The sequence below is a fragment of the Aotus nancymaae genome, unplaced genomic scaffold, assembly GCF_030222135.1.
Source record: "Aotus nancymaae isolate 86718 unplaced genomic scaffold, 86718_ANA_hifiasm-v0.15.2.pri h1tg000011l, whole genome shotgun sequence".
NCBI classification, from domain to species: Eukaryota; Metazoa; Chordata; class Mammalia; order Primates; family Aotidae; genus Aotus; species Aotus nancymaae.
In genome coordinates, this window is record NW_026988422.1 from 15,989,854 (window position 1) to 16,009,566 (window position 19,713).

General features: G+C 36.2%; 1 protein-coding gene across 20 annotated transcripts in view; it reads right to left on the bottom strand.

Annotated features, from left to right (window-relative positions):
• Window positions 1–19,713, bottom strand: part of ZBTB20 (zinc finger and BTB domain containing 20) — an 822,970-nt gene that overhangs the window by 598,846 nt on the left and 204,411 nt on the right. For 2 of the 20 annotated variants that reach the window (XM_064374643.1, XM_064374642.1), the window contains exon 3: window positions 18,650–18,746. The exons of the other annotated variants lie outside the window; for them this stretch is intronic. The gene's annotated coding sequence lies outside the window, so the exon portion shown is untranslated. The remainder of the gene's footprint in view (window positions 1–18,649; window positions 18,747–19,713) is intronic. 20 annotated transcript variants of the gene reach the window in all.

The window sequence follows — 19,713 nt, forward strand, 5'->3', positions numbered from 1 at the left end:
ATTGAATCTTATCAAATGTTTTTTCTAGCATCAATTGAAATGATCATATGGTTTTTGTACTTCATTCTATTGAGATGCTGTATCATATTGATTGATTTGCATGTGTTGAATAATCCTTGAGGCCTGGGATAAATCCCACTTAGTTACAGTATCTTTTTAATGTGTTGTTGAATTTGGGTTGCTAGTATTTTGTTGTGGATTTTTACATCAATGTTCATCGGGGATACTGGCCTGTAGTTTTCTTTTATTTTTGTTTTTTAATGTGTCTGGTTATGGTATCAGGCTGATACTGGCCTCACAGAATGGGCACACATTCCCTCCTCTTCTATTTTTCAAAATAGGCTGAGTAGAATTGGCATTAATTCTTTAAATGTTCGTAAAATTCAGGAGTAAAGCTATCGGGTCTCATGGTTTCCTTTGCTGAAGGACTTTTTATTACAGCTACCATCTCATTACTTGTTACTGGTCTGTTCAGGTATTGGAATTCATGGTTCAATCCTGGTAGGTTGTATATGTCTAGGAATTTACTCATTTCTTCTAGGTTTTCCAATTTATTTACATGTATTAGTTGTTTATAGTAGATTTAATGGTCTTTTGAATTTCTGCAGTATCAATTGTAAGGTATCTTTTTTCAATTCTGATTTTATTTATTTGGGTCTTCTATTTTTCTCAGTCTGGCTCAAGGTTTGTCAATTTTGTTTATCTTTTCAAAAATCAATGTTTCATTTCATTTATCATTTGTATTATTTTCTTCATTTCAATTTCATTTATTTCTATACTGATCTTCATTATTTCTTTTCTTCTACTGATTTTGGGTTTGGTTTGCTCTTGTTTCTCTAGTTCTCTAAGATGCATTGTTAGTTGTTTATTGAAGTTTTTCTACTTTCTTGGTGTAGGCACTTATCACTACAAAATTCCCTCTTAGTTTTGATATGTTATGCTTCCATTATCATTTATTTCAAAAAACTTGTTAAATTTCCTTCATAATTTCTTCATTGACCAACTGGTCATTTATGAGCATAGTGTTTAATTTCCATCTATCTGTATAGCTTTCACAATTCTTCATTATTAATTTCTAGTTATATTCCATTCTGCTCAGAGAAGATATTTGATATTATTTCAAATTTTTGAAAATTATAAGGCTTGTTTTGTAGTCTTAGGTCTGATCTATACTTCAGAATGATCCAAGTGCTGAGGGGAAATACGTGTATTTTGCAGCTGTTGGATGAAATGTACTGTAAATGTCTATTAGGTTCATTCAGTTTATAGTGCAGATTAAGTCCAATGTTTCTTTGTTGATTTTCTGTCTGGGTGATCTGTTCAAGGCTGAAAGTGGGATGCTGAGGTGTTCAGCTATTATTGTACTTGGGTCTATCTCTCTCTTCAGCTCTATTAATATTTGCTTTATATATCTGAGTGCTCCAGTGTTGGGTGTATATTTACTTACAACAATTCATCCCCTTGCTAAACTGACAATTTTATAATTAAATAGTGACCTTCTTTATCTCTTCTTATAGTTTTTGTCTTGAAATCTGTAGTCTGATATCAGTATATTTCAAGTTTACTTACAAGTTATTACAGTATTATAATGTTATGTTTTTATATGTACATATTATGTACATAGTAGTAGTACTATGTAATAGTACTATTTTGTAGTAGTACTATTATGTAATAGTAATAGTATTATTACTATTATTATTACTGCAAGTTTTGTATCTTCATTACCTTCAGATGATTTCTTATTGTTCACTAACATCCCTTTCTTTCTAATTGAAGTACTTCCTTTAGTATTTCTTGTGGAACAGGTCTGGTATTAATGAAATCCCTCAGCTTTTGTTTGTCTGGCCAAGTGTTTATTTCTCCCTCATATTTAAAGGATATTTCCATTAGATATAGTCTTCTAGGGTAAGAGTTTATTCCTTCAGCACTTTAAATATAACATGCTACTTTCTCCTGGGCTGTAAGGTTTCCACTGAAAAGTCTGATGCCAGATGCTCCATTGTACGTTGTTTCTTTTCTTTTTCTGCTTTTAGGATCCTTTCCTTATATTTGAACTTCGATAATTTCATTATTAAGTTCTTTGAGGTAATCTTCTTTAGGTTAAATCTCCTTAGTGTTTTTTAACCTTCTTGTGCTTGAATAATGATATCTTTCTCTAGGTTTGTGAGGTTCTCTGATGCTGTCCTCAGAACAAACTTTCTACCTCTATCTCTCTCTTTACCTCAATTTTAAGACCAATAACTTACATTTGTCCTTTTAGGGCTGTTTTCTATATCTTGTAGGCATGCTTCATTTTTTTTCTATCTTTTGTATCCTGAATATGTTTTCGAACAGCTCATCTTCAAGCTCACTAATTCTTTATTCTGTTTGATCAATTCTCTTGTTAAGAGGCTGCTGCATTCTTCAGTGTGTCAACTACATTGTTCACCTCCAGAATTTCTACTTGATTCTTAAAAATTGTGTCAATCTATTTGTTAAATTCATCTGATAGGATTCTGAATTCCTTCTGTATTTATCTTGAATTTTATTGAGTTTCCTCAATAATTCTGTCTAAAAGGTCACATTATCTCCGTCTCATTGAGATTGATCCTTGGTGCCTTATTTAGATTGTCTGATGAGGTCATGTTTTCCTGCATGGTCTTGATGCTTGTGGATGTTTGTTAATGTCTGGACATTGAAGAAGTAGGTATTTATTGTAGTCTTGGCAGTCTGGGCTTGTATGTACCCATGCTTCTTGGGAAGGCTTTCTACATATTGAAAATTTTTGGTCACTGTAGCTGTATTTACATTGGGGGCATCCCAGGGTCAGTTACACTGAGGTTCTTACAGACTCACAGAATTACCACATTGGTGGTCTTGTATAAGATCTGGAAGAATTCTCTGGATTGCTAGGCAGAGACATTTGTTCTCTTCCATTACTTTCTCCCAACCAGAGTCTCTCTCTGTGTGTGCTTAGCTGCCTGGTGCTGGGCTGGGGGAGAAATAACACAAGTTCTCCTGTGGCCATTACCACTGAGCCTGTGCTGGGTCTGACCTGAGGTCAGCACAGCACTGAGTCTTGCAGAAGATCCGCTATAACCACTATTTGGCTGCTACCTACATTCACTCAAGGCTCTGAGGTTCAACAATCATCAGTTAGCTACACCAGCCAGGCCTGTGTCCTTTTTTTCATGGCGCCGAGCTCCTGTGGCCCCATATAGTTCCAGAGATGCCCTCTAAGATCCAGGGCCTGGAGTAAGAAACCTTAAGAATCTACATGGTGCTCTATTCGACTGCAGCTGAGCTGGGACCCAAGCCACAAGACGAGTCTTTTCCACAAGCATAGAAGTCTCTTCCCTTGGCCACCACTGCCACAGGCACATGGGAGTGCTAACGGGCTACTCCCAATGTTCACTCAAGACCCAAAGTTCTTCAGTCAGCTTGTGATGAATGCTGCCAGGCCTGGGACTCATCCTTCATGGGGATGGGCTCCCCTCTAGCCTAGGAAAAGTTACAAAATGCCATTTGAGAGCCAAGTCCTAGAATTGGGGACCCCAAGGGCCCACTTCCTACTCTACAACACTATGGCCAAGCCACTATCTAAGCTGCAAGACAAAGTCCCCTTTCCTGTGTCATCTGTTTTTCTCAAGCAGAAGCAGTCGCTCCCTGTAGCCACCACAGGTAGGAATGTGCTGGATCACACCCGAAGCCAGCATGTCTCAGAGTCTCACTCAATGCCCATGAGGTGAACTACCAGGATATTGCAGCTGATTAGGAAAGGCTCAATGGCTGTTTAGTCAGCAGGTGATGAATCCTGCCAAAGTTGGATCCTTCCCTTCAAGGCAGCACATTCCCTTCTAGCCCAGACTATGTCTAGAAATGTTATCTGGGAGCTAGTGCTAAAATGGGTGCTTCAAGATTCTACCTGGTGCCCTATCCTACTATGGCTGAGTGCCATCCCAGTCGCAAGACAAAGTCCTGTTTGCTCTTCACTCCTCTCCTCAAGTGGAAGAAAGGAGTCTCTTTCAGAGCTACCAGCTACACTCTTTGGGGTCAGAGGAGGTGGGGCAGAAGCTCTCCCTTGGCCACCCTGGCTGGTGTCTCACTAGGTCGTGTGACCCCTGTATCTACTGGCTCCAAGCCTAGCAGAGTATAAGGACTTGCCTAGGAGTTGCAGCCCTTGTGGCTCAGACTGCCTTAAAGTTTATTTAGGACTCCAGATAATTTTAACCCACAGTGGTGAAGTTTGTCAATACTTGAGTTCCGACCACTGGGATGGACAATTCCTCTCTTGTAAATCACTATTAAGTCTAGTATAAAAGAAAAAAGACAGAAGTATCAAAAACAACTATAACTAGGATATTTGTTCTAGCAATATTTGAGATTACAAGATGTTTTATATACTCCTCAAGGTAACCAAAAGGAAAACACTTCTAGTAGACACAAAAGACAGAGACATGAATCAAAGCAAAAATTCAATAAAATACAAAAGAAGACAGCAAGATTGGAAGAAAGAAACAAAAAAACTACAAAATAGTAAACAACCAATGGCAATACGAAGTCCCTACTTATCAATAATTATTTTAAATGTAAATGGATTAAATTCTCCAATCAAAATACAAAGAGTGGCTGAACAGAAAAAAAAAAAAAAATCCAACAACATGGTGCCTATTAGAGGGTCACTTTAGCTTTAAGGATACAGAGACCAAGAGTGAAGAGAGGAGAAAATATATTCTATTCAAATGATAATGAAAAGAGAATAGGAGTGGCTACAGTTATATCAGACAAAATAGACTTTCAGTCTCAAATCTATCACAAGACACAAAGAAGGTCATTAAATGATAATAAAGTGGTCAATTCATTAAGAGGATATAAAAATTATACATATGCATGCACTCAACATTAGAGAATATGAATATATAAATTAATATTAACAGAAGGGAGAAATAGATGGCAGTACAATAACAGTAAAATACTTCAATACACCACTTTCAAAAATGGGTAGATCATATAGACAGCAAATCACTAGGGACATAGTGTTCTTAAAAAGTACTACAGACCAAATAGACCTAACAGACATATATAGAACATTCCATCCAACAGCAGTAGAATATATATTTCCCCCAAGTGCACATGGAGCAGTCTCCAAATAGATCAGATGTTGGGCCACAAAACAAATCTTAACAAATTTGGAAAAAGTAAAATTATCTCAAGTATCTTTTCTGACTACAACATAAAATTAGAAATCAATAAAAGGAGAAATTAAAAATGAAAAACTAAAAGTGAAAAATTCACAAATATATGGCAATTAAATAATACACTCAACAGCCAATGTGTAAAAGAAGAAATCAAAACCAAAATCTTGAATATTATTAAACAAATGAAAATGGGCACACAATAAGAGGGAGATACATAACAATGAATGCCTACATTAATTAAAAAAGAAAAGTCTCAAACAACTTAACTTCACACCTCAAAGAATTAGAAAAAGAACAAACTAAGTGCTCAGTGAGCAGAAATAAGGATATAATAAAAATTAGAACAGAAATAAATGAAACAGAAACTAGAAAAATAATAGAAAACATCAGTAAACCTATGAGTTTGTTTTTTGAAGAGATAAACAAAATAGATAAATCTTTAGCTAGATTAACAACAACAGAAAAGAGAGAATGACTCAAATTTAAAATTCTGTAATGGAAAAAGGACATATTAAAATGATAGAACAAAAACACACAGAATTCTAAAAAGACTACATTGAACAATATATTCCAACAGATTGGATACCTTAGTAAGAAATAAGTTCCTAGAAACATACAAGATGCAAGGACTGCATCATAAAAAATAAGATTCTGAACAGACTAGTAGCAAGTAAGGAGATTGAATCAGTAATAAAAAAGTGCTCCCATAAAAGAAAAGCCCAGGACTAGATGTCTTTTATTTTTTGAGACGAAGTCTTGCTCTTGTCACCCAGGCTGGAGTGCAATGGTGTGATCTTGGCTCACTGCAACCCCCATCTCCTGAGTTCAAGTGATTCTCCTTCCTCAGCCTCCCAAGTAGCTGGGATTACAGGTGCCTACCACCACACCCAGCTAGTTTCTGTATTTTTAGTAGCAACGAGGTTTCATCGTGTTGGCCAGGCTGGTCTCGACCTCCTGACCTCAACTGATCTGCCTGCCTTGTCCTCCCAAATTGCTGAGATTACAGGTGTGAGCCACCATACCTGGCAATAGGACTAAATGTCTTGAGTGGATTGCGCCAAGCATTTAAAGAATTAATGGATGTTTACAAGAACGACACACTTCCTAACTCATTTCAAGGCCAGCACTGCCCTCATACTAAAGCTAGATAAGAGTGCTACAATAAAAGAAAATTACAGAGCAATATCTCAGATGAATATAGATAGAAAAATCTTCAACAAAATACCACTAAACCAAATTCAACAGCACATTAAAAGGATCATACACCATGATCAGGTGGGATTTATCCCTGGAATATAAGGATGATTCAACACACACAAATCAATAAATGTGATACATCACATTAACAAAATGAAGGATAAAAATCATATGATGATCATCTCAACAGTGCAGGAAAAGCACTTCACAAAAATCATTTCTTGATAAAAAGTCTCCACAAATTTGGTACAGAAGGAACGTACCTCAACATAGTAAAGATGATATATGACAATCCCATAGATAACATCATACTTAGTGGTGAAAAGCTGTAAGCATTTTATAAGATTGGGAATGAAACAAGCATACTCACTCTTACTATTTCTATTAAACATAGTATTGGAATTCCTAGTCAGAGCAATTAGGCAAGAAAAATATTGGAAAGGATGAAGTTGAATTGTCTCTCTCCGTTTGTAGATGACATAATCTTGTATGTGGAAAAACCCTAAAGACTCCAGGAAAAAAACAACAACAACAAAACTTATATATGAACCCAATAGTTTCAGGATACAAAGTCATATACAAAAATCAGTTGCAGTTCCATACATTAACAAAAGACTTTCTGAAGAAGGAATTAAGAAAACTATCCATCTTAGTCTGTGGGCATTGCTATAAAAGAATGCCTAAGGTTGGGTAATTTATAAAAAGAAAAGGTTCATGTGGCTCATGGCTTTTCTAGCTGTACAAGAAGCATATAGCACCAGCACCTGCTCTTGGTGAGAGCTCAGGCTGCTTCCACTCATGGCAGAAGGCAAAGTGAAGCTAGTGTGTGGAGATTTCAAGGCAAGAGAAAAAGAAGGGAGCTGACAGGCTCTATTTAACAATCAGCTCTCATAGGAACCAACAGAGCAAGAAATCACTCAATACCTCAAGGGGGACACCAAACCACTTATCAGGAATCTATCCCCATGATCCAAACACCTCCCATTAGGCCTGACCTCTAACATTGGCATCAATTTTCAACAGGAGGTTTGTGTGGACAGATATCCAAATTATAAAACTATTTTACTTACAATAGTATCGAATAGAATAAAATACTAAGAAACAAATTTAAGCAAGGTTGATGAAGGATATGTACACAAAAACTCTAAGACACTGATGAAAGAAGCTGAAGAAGACAAAAACAAGTATATATATGGCTCAACATCAATAATTATCAGGGAAATGCACATCAAAACTACAGTGAGACAGTATCTCATGCCTGTCAGAAGGGGTATTTTCAAAATGACAAGAGATAAATGTTTGCAAGAATGTGGAGAAAAGAGAACACTTGTCCACTGTAGGTGGAAATGTAAATTGGTATAGCCATTTTGGAAAATAATATGGAGTTTCCCCAAAAAAATCAAATCCCATGACCAGCAAGTCCACTTCTGGGTTTATATACAAAGGAAATGAAATCAGTATCTTTAAGAGATATCTATACCTTTATGCTTATTGCAGCATTATTTATAATATGCCAGAAAGGAAAACTACCTAAGTGTTCATCAATGGATAAATCGGATAAATGAATAAAGAAAATGTGATACATATACACAATGGAATATTATTCTGCCATAAAATATAATTAAATCTGTCATTTTCAACAATATTGATGAACCTGGAAGACATTATATGAAGTAAAATAAGCAAGATATAGAAAGACAAATAATCTGTGATCTCACTTATATGAAATCATATAAGAAGATCAACCTCATTGCAACAGAAAGAGTGATGATTGCCAGGGGATGGTGGCGGGGAAAATGGGAAGATATTACTTAAAGAGTACAAACTTTCAGTTATCAGTTGAACAAGTTCCAGGGATCTAATGTACAGTATGGGTGGTGAAGAATGTGTGAATTAACCTGATTGTGATAATTACTGAGAAATGTATGCACAAAACAATCACAAGGCACACTATATATAATCTTTGTAAATTAAATATTTTTAAAAATAAAATAAATAAAATATTACTTCTGGTTTCTCAGATTCTGCTTATTTTTTATCCACTCTTTTTTTTCCACTCCTTTTTAGATTAGATAATTTCTATTGATCTAGTTTTAAGTTCAATGACTTTTCCTTCAATCCCTCCTCCATTATACTATTAATCCTACTAAGTTATTTATTTATTTAATATAATACATTTTTCTGTTTTAAAATTCCCATTTCGTTCTTCTTTCTTCTTCTTTTTTGAGATGGAGTCTTGCTCTGTTTCCAGGCTGGAGTGCAGTGGCGTGATCTCGGTTCACTGCAACCTCCACCTCCTGGGTTCAAATGATTCTCCTGCCTTAGCCTCCCAAGTAGCTAGGACTACAGGCGCATGCCACCACACCCAACCAATGTTTGTACTTTTAGTAGAGACAGGGTTCCACCATGTTGGTCAGGAATCTCGATCTCTTGACCTTGTGATTCACCAGCCTCGGCCTCCCAAAGTGCTGGGATTATAGGTGTGAGCCACCATGCCTGGCCCATTTGATTCTTTTAATAACTTATTTCTCTGCTGAGATTTCCTTTATTTTTGTTCATTTCAACCATATCCCCTTTCATCTCTTTAAGCATAGTTTTAATACCTGCTTTAATTTTCTTGCCTAGTAATTCCAACATGTGGGTGATTTTAAGATTGTCATCTGTTAATTTTCTTTATCCTTAAGAAAGGGTAACATTTTACTGGGTTGAAGTAATTATGGGTTTTAACTTAGACATTGTCAATATTAATTGTGGATACTCCTGATTGTGTTACATTGAGCCAAAAAGCACTAATATCTTTGTTTTCATAGGACATTAATTTGGTTAATCTATGTTGAAAAATTTGTGCTTTTGGATCTCAGTTTGAATTGATTTCAGTCTACCCTGTGCATGTGCAGTTCAGGGGTCAAACAATTAGGCAGAATTTATACACACAATTTCCCATCTCTGTATCTTTACTTTCCTGTTTTCCTACATTCTCTGACATCCCTGCTCCTTCCCAAAGTTCCTACAGCCTACAGAGAAAGCAATAGGCTTTCTCTTGGAGTTCAATTGTCCCATGTTGCCACTACAACTGCAGATGCCCTCAGAAAAAGTCACAGAAATGTGAAACTCACTTTAGCTCATGATATTTGCTTAATACAAAGTTTGAACCTCCTCTAATACTTCCCTAGTCTTATTCATTCTCTAAAACCTTTACATAGTTGTATTGTGTTTGTTATGCTTTGCTTTTATTTTTTTGTCTTTGTCCAGTTTATAGCTACTATTTGCAGGCAGGCTGTTTGATTGGAAGTTTATTCTCCACACAAGAATCAAAACTCCTGTATCATTACTAATCTTGAGAACAGAAGGTTACAGAGAAACAGAAAACAAAAGGTTCTAAAAAAGTATCAAGAGATACAAATAAAAGTTAAATAAAAAAATTAGAAACATGTCCCCTGCTTCAGGGAGAGAGGGCTGAACAAGGGAAGATGAAGAGGCAATAAAGCAGGTAATAAGTAGATTCACAAAAATATGTGCCATCAAATAGGTAAGACTGTAAGTAAATTTATGTATAACAAATTCTCAAACGTTTTGGAAGTAGAAAAACTGTTAGTTACTAGTTAGTCACTAGTTTATGTTGTCTAACAATCAATCTGTCACTGGGCTTTGTCATCCAGGCTGGAGAGCAGTGACATGATCATAGCTCACTGCAATTTCAAACACTAGCTTCCTGAGTAGCTGGGACTACAAGCATACACCACACCACACCTGGCTAATTTTCTATTTTGTTTTTTTGCATACACAGGTTCTCATAATGTTGCCCAGGCTGGTCTTGAACTCTTTGAGTCTCAATCAATCCTCCCTGCTTGGCCTCCCAAACTGCTGGGATGATAGTGTGAAAGGAAAATAAATATTGGGGCCCCAAAATCACTAAGCTAAAGGGAAAAGTCAAGCTGGGAACCTGCCTTCCATTCTATTCAAAGTAATCCCTCTGCTCACTAGGATAAATTCATATCTGATTGCCTCCTTTGGCAAGGCTAATCAGAAACTCAAGAATGCAACCATTTGTCTCTAATCTACCTATGGCCTGGAAGCCCCCTCTCACTTCCAGTTGTCCCATTTTTGCTTCGAGCTGTCCTGACTTTAGGAACCGAACCAATGTTCATCTTATATATGTTGATTGATGTCTCATGTCTCCCTAAAATGTATAAAACCAAGCTATGCTCTGAACATCTTGGGCACATGTTATCAGGACCTCCTGAGACTGTGCCATGGGCGTATGTCCTTAATTTTGACAAAATAAACCTCCTAAATTGACTGAGACCTGTCTCGGATTTTTCAGTTTCACCATAGGCATGAGCCACCTGGTCTCAAAGGTTTCAAAACCAACACTCTTAATCTGATCCCAGAACCAAAGATGTCCACAGTTATTCCAAGACTTACACAAATGCACACCACATCTCAAAGACTGAATTCTCTCAAGAACTGGCAATAATTCAGTTTCCAATCAAATTATATTTTCTAAATTAAAAATAAGCATGCACCAAATGTAAAATTTTAAAAAAAACTGAAGCTAAAGCACATTCACTTTATAGATGAAAATGGAGTATATACATCTCTATTTTATAAATGCATTTTCAGACTTGATACATTATAGGACATGGAAACCTCAAACAGCAAGGAAAAAATCTTATTTAAAACTCAGTAAGAATATAATCTCTGCAAGAAAGCTATATCATTTTAAATAATTTCATTAAACTATTTTCCCTTTGGTATACCCCTAGATGAAATGCTATTAGGCTGTAGTGAAAACAGCCTCAATTAACTATCAAAAAGTATAGTTCCACCATTAAGCAATTATGAGACTTTAGACAGGTCCCTTCACCTATCTAGGCTTCAGTTTACTCATGTGAAATGTGAGGCCACAACAGATGGTTTCTGCTTCCCAGGTGTAAAATTTTGTAACTACAGAACCTTATTTCTAGGCTCTTCAATGATTGAAGGATTCTTGTATAATTTCTAAAAAATAGATTTGGCAAATTCCTCAGATCTCAGGCTCAAAGAAAAGATTTCAGGAGAGATATATTATGCCTTTCACACAAGTGCAAAAAAATTAAAAATGTATACTCCTACACACAATCTCAAGCAAATCAACTGACATCTGATGTTGTCTTACCTACACAGATAAGAAGCTTATTTACATCTGTACTTCAGGTGAGTGAGATAATTTTATGAATAGTATTTAAAAATAATTTCAAATTTGAAGATTAAGCATTGAGAAATGTGCTGTAAATTTCAAGAAAAATATGCTACAATACTGTTTAGGATTCTGGGAATATTCTATCTGCCTTACAAAAACTTTTGCTTAGAAACAAAGAAACAGACAAAAACCAGGATAAACAATACAATGCTTTTTCCAACTTCCTGGAATTACATTCACTCAGGTAAACATTTATTAAGCACCTAGTTGGTACAAGGTGTACTGTCCATTGTGAGACATATACATACAGAAAATAATTTTGTATCTGCCTTTAGTGAGTCAGTAATATGCTAGAATAAATACATACTAAAAGGCATATATGCATAAATAATATAATGCATTGGAGTAAGAGGTAAGTACTATGATGGGGTTCACGTCCTGTGCTTCAGGCTTTGCTCCCTGCAGTATGCTAAGCTATTTTGAATCACACTGTAGGAGGTGGCCAACCACACAGCATGCAGTGCATCAGTGCTATCCAGGAAGGAAAAGACAGATGCTGGAGAGGATGTGGAGAAATAGGAACACTTTTACACTGTTGGTGGGAGTGTAAGTTAGTTCAACCATTGTGGGAGATAGTGTGGCGATTCCTCAAGGACTTAGAAATAGAAATTCCATTTGACCCAGCAATCCCATTACTGGGTATATATCTAAAGGATTATAAATCATTCTACTATAAGGACACATGCACACGAATGTTCATTGCAGCACTGTTTACAATAGCAAAGACCTGGAACCAACCCAAATGCCCATCGATGATAGACTGGACAGGGAAAATGTGGCACATATACACCATGGAATATTATGCAGCCATCAAAAATGATGAGTTCACGTCCTTTGTAGGGACATGGATGAACCTTGAAACCATCATTCTCAGCAAACTGACACAAGAACAGAAAATCAAACACCGCATGTTCTCACTCATAGGCGGGTGTTGAACAATGAGAACACATGGACACAGGGAGGGGAGCACTACACACTGGGGTCTGTTGGGGGGAAATAGGGAGGGACAGTGGCGGTGGGGAGTTGGGGAGAGATAGCATGGGGAAAAATGCCACATATATGTGAAGGGGAGGAAGGGAGCAAATCACACTGCCACGTATGCACCTATGCAACAATCTTGTCATCTTCTCTAGGCTGGCTATGGCAAGGAGATTCCCTGAGGAATCCTGGTCTGTAAACCATATACATATCCTGCCTCATTGGTCTACCCTGTGCTCCTGCACCCCAGTTGTTAGCACCCTTCATCGCTGTTCCCTACAAGGGAGGGTTGGAATATAGTGGTCGACTTCTGTAGGGTCTCTGCCTATAGTACGGCGAGAACCTTTGCCTGCAGCAGGGCTGGCATCATTGGGCCTGGCCTAAGAAAGCACTCTCTCATCCCTCGTTCTTTTCTCCACTCTCATAATTCTGGTAATTCTGCTGGTAATTGCATGAAGACCACGTGGACAGCGTCTATGATGGTTGTGGTCTGCTGCCTATTTTCTGCCTTGTACTGGACTCCACAGGGGCCTGTAACATTTGCTGTCTCCTCACCCTTTTCTGCTGCAACATCATCAAACTCCACAGTCTCTCCATGTCCTACACTGTGAAGGTACTTCCTGGGGTTATTCTTCTGTATGGCATTCTGGTGTACAAATGTGTCTTCCTTGATGCCATTCCCATAGATGAAACCATATTTATTTCTTAGATTATACCATTTTACTGTTCCCAAAATCTTCCTTGCAATGATCTTATCCCCACCAGCAGGCACCGCTTTGAATCCAGAATATATGTTTGTATTCTTGACTCAAAACATCCTTCCAATTAAGATTTTCTCTTTTAAAAAACTTTAGGTTAAAACAAAAATGCAGAAAAGAAAGGTGAATAAGATTAGCAAATCATCTGAAAATTATTGCATTTTGTAAGCTTTGGTAAAATGTATGAAGAAGCATGTTTTCCAGGTCTGCTTTCTCGGCCTATGGGTACTGGGACATAATTCAGTTTGCCATCCCCTGTTCCCAGATCAGCTCAGTCTTTGTTCAGCTCCATCTTCAATCTGGCATATAATTACTTCTTCAGCTCTTGTGCTATTTGGTTTTAAGCACCTCTTACCCCCAAGGCCTCATGGCTCTAAGGGCTTGTTGAATTTAAACAAGCACATTTAAATCTTTGTCTTTAAATGAGTAAAATAAAAGTCTTAACACCTAACACAGAGTACTCTTCTATCCACCTACACTCTAAATGTGCATGTTATAATTGTCTACCAGATCATAATGAGCATCTATCCATCCTCAAAAATCAGAGAAAGGAGGGCTCATTCTAGAGGTAAATTTACAATAAATGGTTTTATTCTTGATTAGCTATGTGTGTTTGGGGACACAAAGATTGGCATGTGCATAATTTAACTACCTGATAGGAATAAGATGATCAGGGACACCTTGGAAATAAAGGTAGAAAATGATAGTGGAGGAAAAACAAAAGAAAAAACAGGATTGTTAAAAGAAATTAATAAAATACAACTTAAGAAATTTTAAGCTTTACCTCTTATCCGAAAAACACTGTAAACTCATACACACTCACAATGATGCATGTACACATGTATGCGCACACAAGCATATGCAATATAATTACAGAAATGTTAAAACTATCTGACTTTCTCCTGAAAGACAGGAGCAGTGGATTCTACCATTACTGCTCCTGGCAAATCATAAATACTGTCTATGGTTTTAGTTTAGCCTGAGTAAATGAGCAATCATTATATTTCTTCCACATACATAATTTACTCCAAATACTGGTAGATAAGTATTGAATGAGACCCTCATTCAAATACACTGTCAAAATGCCACAAAAAGAAGTATTATAATTCTAACTATTAATTATAAGTAAAGTTTCTTAGTGAATGAATAAATTAGTAAAATGAATAAATTTTAATAGATATAAATGGAAAACAAAGCATGTGCAATCTCACTAGTGATGAAGGTAGCAGAAATTTTAAAAGTTAGATACTAGTCTTTCACCTGTCAAATCAGTTAAAGTCAATAAAAGAAAAACCCCATGTTGGAATAGGCAATGCAGTGGTAGTATACATTGGTACCATTAAGCACCATGATTATGTTCTGTGCCAGTTTGGGTCCTCTTGTGCCAAGGTGAATTGGGTATGTGAGATAGTTATTTGGGGGGAGAATCTATACATGATAAAGGGGAAGAAGTGTAGGGAAAGGGAACACTCAGACTATGAGGCAATTCTGATGTCTCTGAAAGGAGAAAGGCAAGGAAGCATTTGGTAGGAAGGGATTTGCATGAAGAAAAGTCCTGAGAAAGTCTCAGCCAGGGTTGGTTCCAAGTCTTTACTATTGTGAATAGTGCTGTAATAAACATACACGTGCATGTGTCTTTATAGTAGAATGATTTATAATTATTTGGGTATATATCCATTAATGGGATTGCTGGGTCAAATGGTATTTCTGGTTCTAGATCCTTGAGGAATGGTCACATTGTCTTCCACAATGGTTGAACTAATTTACACTCCCACCAACAGTGTAAAAGCATTCCTATTTCTCCACATCTTCTCCAGCATCTGTTGTTTGCTGACTTTTTAATGATCGCCATTCTAACTGGCATGAGATGTTATCTCATTATGGTTTTGATTTGGATTTCGCTAATAACCAGTGATAATGAGATTTTTCTCATACATTTGTTGGCTATATAAATGTCTTTTTTTTTTTTGAGAATCCTTTGCCTACTTTTTGATGGGGTTGTTTTATTCTTGTAAATTTAAGTTCCTTATACATTCTGGATATTAGGCCTTTGTCAGATGGATAGATTGCAGAAACTTTCTCCCATTCTGTAGGTTGCCTGTTCACTCTGATGATAGTTTCTTTTTCTGTGCAGAAACTCTTTAGTTTGATTAGATCTCATTTGTCAATTTTGGCTTTTGTTGCCATTGCTTTTTGTGTTTTAGTCATGAAGTATTTGCCCATGCCTATGTCCTGAATGGTATTTCCTAGGTTTTCTTCTAGGGTTTTTATTGTTTTAGGTTTTATGTTTAAGTCTTTAATACCCATCAGTGATATACTGGATAAAGAAAAGATGGCACATATACACCATGGAATACTATACAGCCATAAAAAAGCCGTAAGTCCATGTCTTTTCCAGAGACAAAAGGATAAGTCCATGTCCTTTCCAGAAGCTGGAAACCACCATTCTCAGAAAACTAACACAGAACAGAAAACCAAACACCACATTTTCTCATAAGAATACATAGACACAGAGAGGGGAACATCACCCATTGGTGCCTGTTGGGTGATGGGAGGATAGGGGAGGGATAACATTAGGAGAAATATCTACTGTAGATGATAGGTGGATGGGTGCAGCAAACCACAATGGCGCATGTATACTTATATAACAAACCTGCACATTCTGCACATGTATTCCAGAACTTAAAGTATAATAAATATCCTGGGGAAAAAAAAGTTGCATCTGTACTAAACATGTACAGACTTTTTTTCTTCTCATTATTCACTATAATAATAATGAAAAAGAAAGGTTCAGCCAGGTTGGTAGGGAGTCTCTGAACCAGAATTACCCATTAGAAGAATCTAGTGTTGGGCAGAAATATCCTACCTAGTTGTGGTATTCCTGACATGCTCAGTCACTGGGTAGAAACAGCCTCAAAGAAGGACGGTCCAGTGTGAATGGTGTGGTGGATCCACAGGTATGGCAGCTGGAGACTGTCAATTATCTATGCTCTCTACAACAACTCTTCTTGAAAACAGAGCTGAGAAAGACACCTACATGACCACTACATATGACTTCATTCCAGTTCTAGGAATCTATCCCAAGGAAGTAATCTAAATACCAAAATAATAATGACAAAAAGCTTTATGCAGAGATAACCAAGAAGACAATAAACAATATCTGAAGAGGCTGGGTGCAGTGGCTCATGCCTGTAATCCCAGCACTTTGGAAGGCCAAGGTGAGCAAATCACAAGGCAAGGAGTTTGGGACCAGCCTGGATAATGTGGCAAAGCCCCGTCTCTACTAAAAATACAGAACATTAACTGGCAGGTGCCTATAATACGAGCTACTTGGGAGGCTGAGGCAGGAGAATTGCTTGAACCTGGGAGGCAGAAGTTGCAGTGAGCCAAGATCATGCCACTGCACTCCACACTCCAGCCTGGGTGGCAAAGCGAGATTCCGTCTCAAAACAAAAATATGTATGAGATATATATATATATAATCACATTTTTATATATACCACATATAGTTCTAGAATTATTAAAGACAATAATATTGTGTGTGTGTGTGTGTATATATATATATACCACACTTAGTCCCAGAAGACACTTATTAAACATGTACAGTTATATATATTTTATATATACCACACTTAGTCCCAGAAGACACTTACTGACTTTAATAATTCTGGGACTAAGTGTGGTGGCTCACTCCTATAATACCAGCACTTTGGAAGGCCTAGGCAGGAGGATTACTTGAGCCCAGGAGTTCAAGGCTGTAGTGAGTGATTATCATGCCACTGCACTTCAGGCTGGGTGACACACCAAGACCCAGTCTCTAAAAACAAATTCTGGAAAACAGCTTCATGGCTCCAACATAACACTGAACAAAGTCAAAGATGGGAAAATAAAAGGGAGTGTTTTTATTTTAATTATAGTATTGGGTTTTAAATGAAAATTGATGTTTCATGTGTTCTTCTATGAATATTCAGTATAGGTGTTTCACCATCCCTGTAAGGAGTGTCTTCTGTATATGTAGTTATATGTGTTCATCAGTATATTCAGTTTTCAACATGCAATTATATACTTTGAGAGTCACCATATGCCAGACACTGTGCAAGCAAATCAAAGGTCACAGTGTAAAATGAGAAAGGGTATGTTTTAGCCCTTTATTCTATAATTGTTTATTAAAAAGTACATATTTTAAGCCCATATGTCCCATGTCCTATAGATAGTTGTCCATTAAATACAGGGCATTTCATTGCCTTTTCAGACTTTCTTCATGTGCATGAGTGATAATCTAATTGCAATTTGATTAATTAATAGAAACTAAGGAGGAATTATTCATTCATTTCTGACTTTTCTTGGACCATGGAAAGTATCCTGATTTGTACTACAGTCTGCTAAACCCCCTTGGGATAGACCTCTATTTACTTAAAAGAACTAGTTTCATAGATTGCTGTCCTGCACCCTAATTAGACAAATGTGTTTTCTAGGTCTATTTGAATGAAATTCTGATGTAAGGCATACCTATCTTCTTAATCTTCTTATTCAGTTTATGCATATTTTTTCCCTTTAAAATCCATCAATAAATGATCTGTGATCTGTAAGTAATATAATGATTACATGAATTCAAATAATGCACTTGCTTTAAAGGAGTTAATATTTTCTGTTTATGTTACAATATTGGCCTTGGGTAAATATCATCCATTGCCTGAATTTCATAATGGTTCAAGGATAAACCATTTCCTCTTTGTAATTCAGTAAGTTTGTTCCAAAGGAGCCTACTGCTCCTCCGCTCAACAATGAGTGAAATGCATTCAGGGACCTTAGCTATTCTGAATAAGATGGAATCCTGTCTCAATTTGTTAAATTCACTGAATTTATAACTCATCGGTACTGACAAAAAAAATTAATCCAAGCCTGTTACCGAATTGATCTCCTAAAATCTATAGAGCGAATTTGGTGTCATTTTTAAAAACAAATAAAATAACAAAAATAAAAATACAAAGGATGTGAGTATGTTACTGACAGGAGGGCATACTTCATATTTATCACCTGGGAAACTAGAGAAAAGTTGCATCAAAACTGTTTTATGCATCTGGGCAGTGCTAAAGTCATCTGCTATCATCAGCACTAATAATGATGGGGATAACAATAATAATGTGCTACATTTACAGAACAGTTTTTACTTTGAAAAAAGATTTTCACATACATCTCTTCATTTGGTTCTTATAATGACTCTGAGAAACTAACATAAATGTTTTACAAGTCTCATTTTGTGAAAGAGAAAATTAGAGTACAAAGAAGAGACTGACCTGACAGTAACGTTTAACTGGAGCCAGGCTCCTATTTCAGGATTTTAAAATGCTTTCAAATCAATAGAACTCATGATTTGCAACGTTTTTGTAAATTCTGTAAAAACACAGAACCATAAATTTTCATCAACATTAACAGACAACTGGTAAGCAGTCATATGATAAACAACTGAGATGTTGGAAAGATAGACATGTCTCTGATGAGCAGGCCAAAAGGGAATGTAAGTCCAAGTATATCTAAAGACTCTATAGTTCTGGAATAATAAATTGGTAATTTTCCTGATTTTTCATTTTTTGTTTCAGAAAGTGTTTAACTTTTGATAATATCATCACTGTAAGATATAATAAATTGTTTGTAACAATAAATAAATCTCCATGTTGTCCAAATAGGTGTGTTTATCCAGGTTCACACCATTCAACTTTTATTAAAACTGTTTCATTTTATTCAGGTTCTCAATATTGCATCTTTTAAGACAAGCACTGATATTTATCTGCTAATGCTTGTTTTACTAGCCAAATATTACATTATACGTGGTTTATCACATTACTCAGGGAGGTGACAGTATTTCAGGAAAAAAATTAACAAATCAAAATAACGTTGAAAACTGTTTATACACCATGTACAAAAGTACTATCTATGCCTAGTTATTCACTACTATCACAAGATATAAATAAATCAGAGTTTTTAAATAATATTGACTTTCCTTTATGAATTCCCTTACCCATCATGAAAGGAACCTAGCGCCATTATGACACCGTTAAGCATTAGTCATAGTTTAATAAAGAATGTAGTTATAGCCTCCTAGTCTATCATTATTTTTTGGATTCTCAGAATGCATGTAATTATCTAAATTAGAAAATTTACTTCGTACCAGGGATAACCAACTTTCTTTTATAAACTTATGTTATTTTTGGTGATTTTTCAATACCAGAACAGCATAGTTTTGGCTAGGGAAATTACTATAAGCATTAAAATAGAGATTAATCAATTTGTACAAGACAAATAAACTTCTGTTTGTATGCTTAAATACTGAAAGAATAATATATACTTTCAAATATTTGTA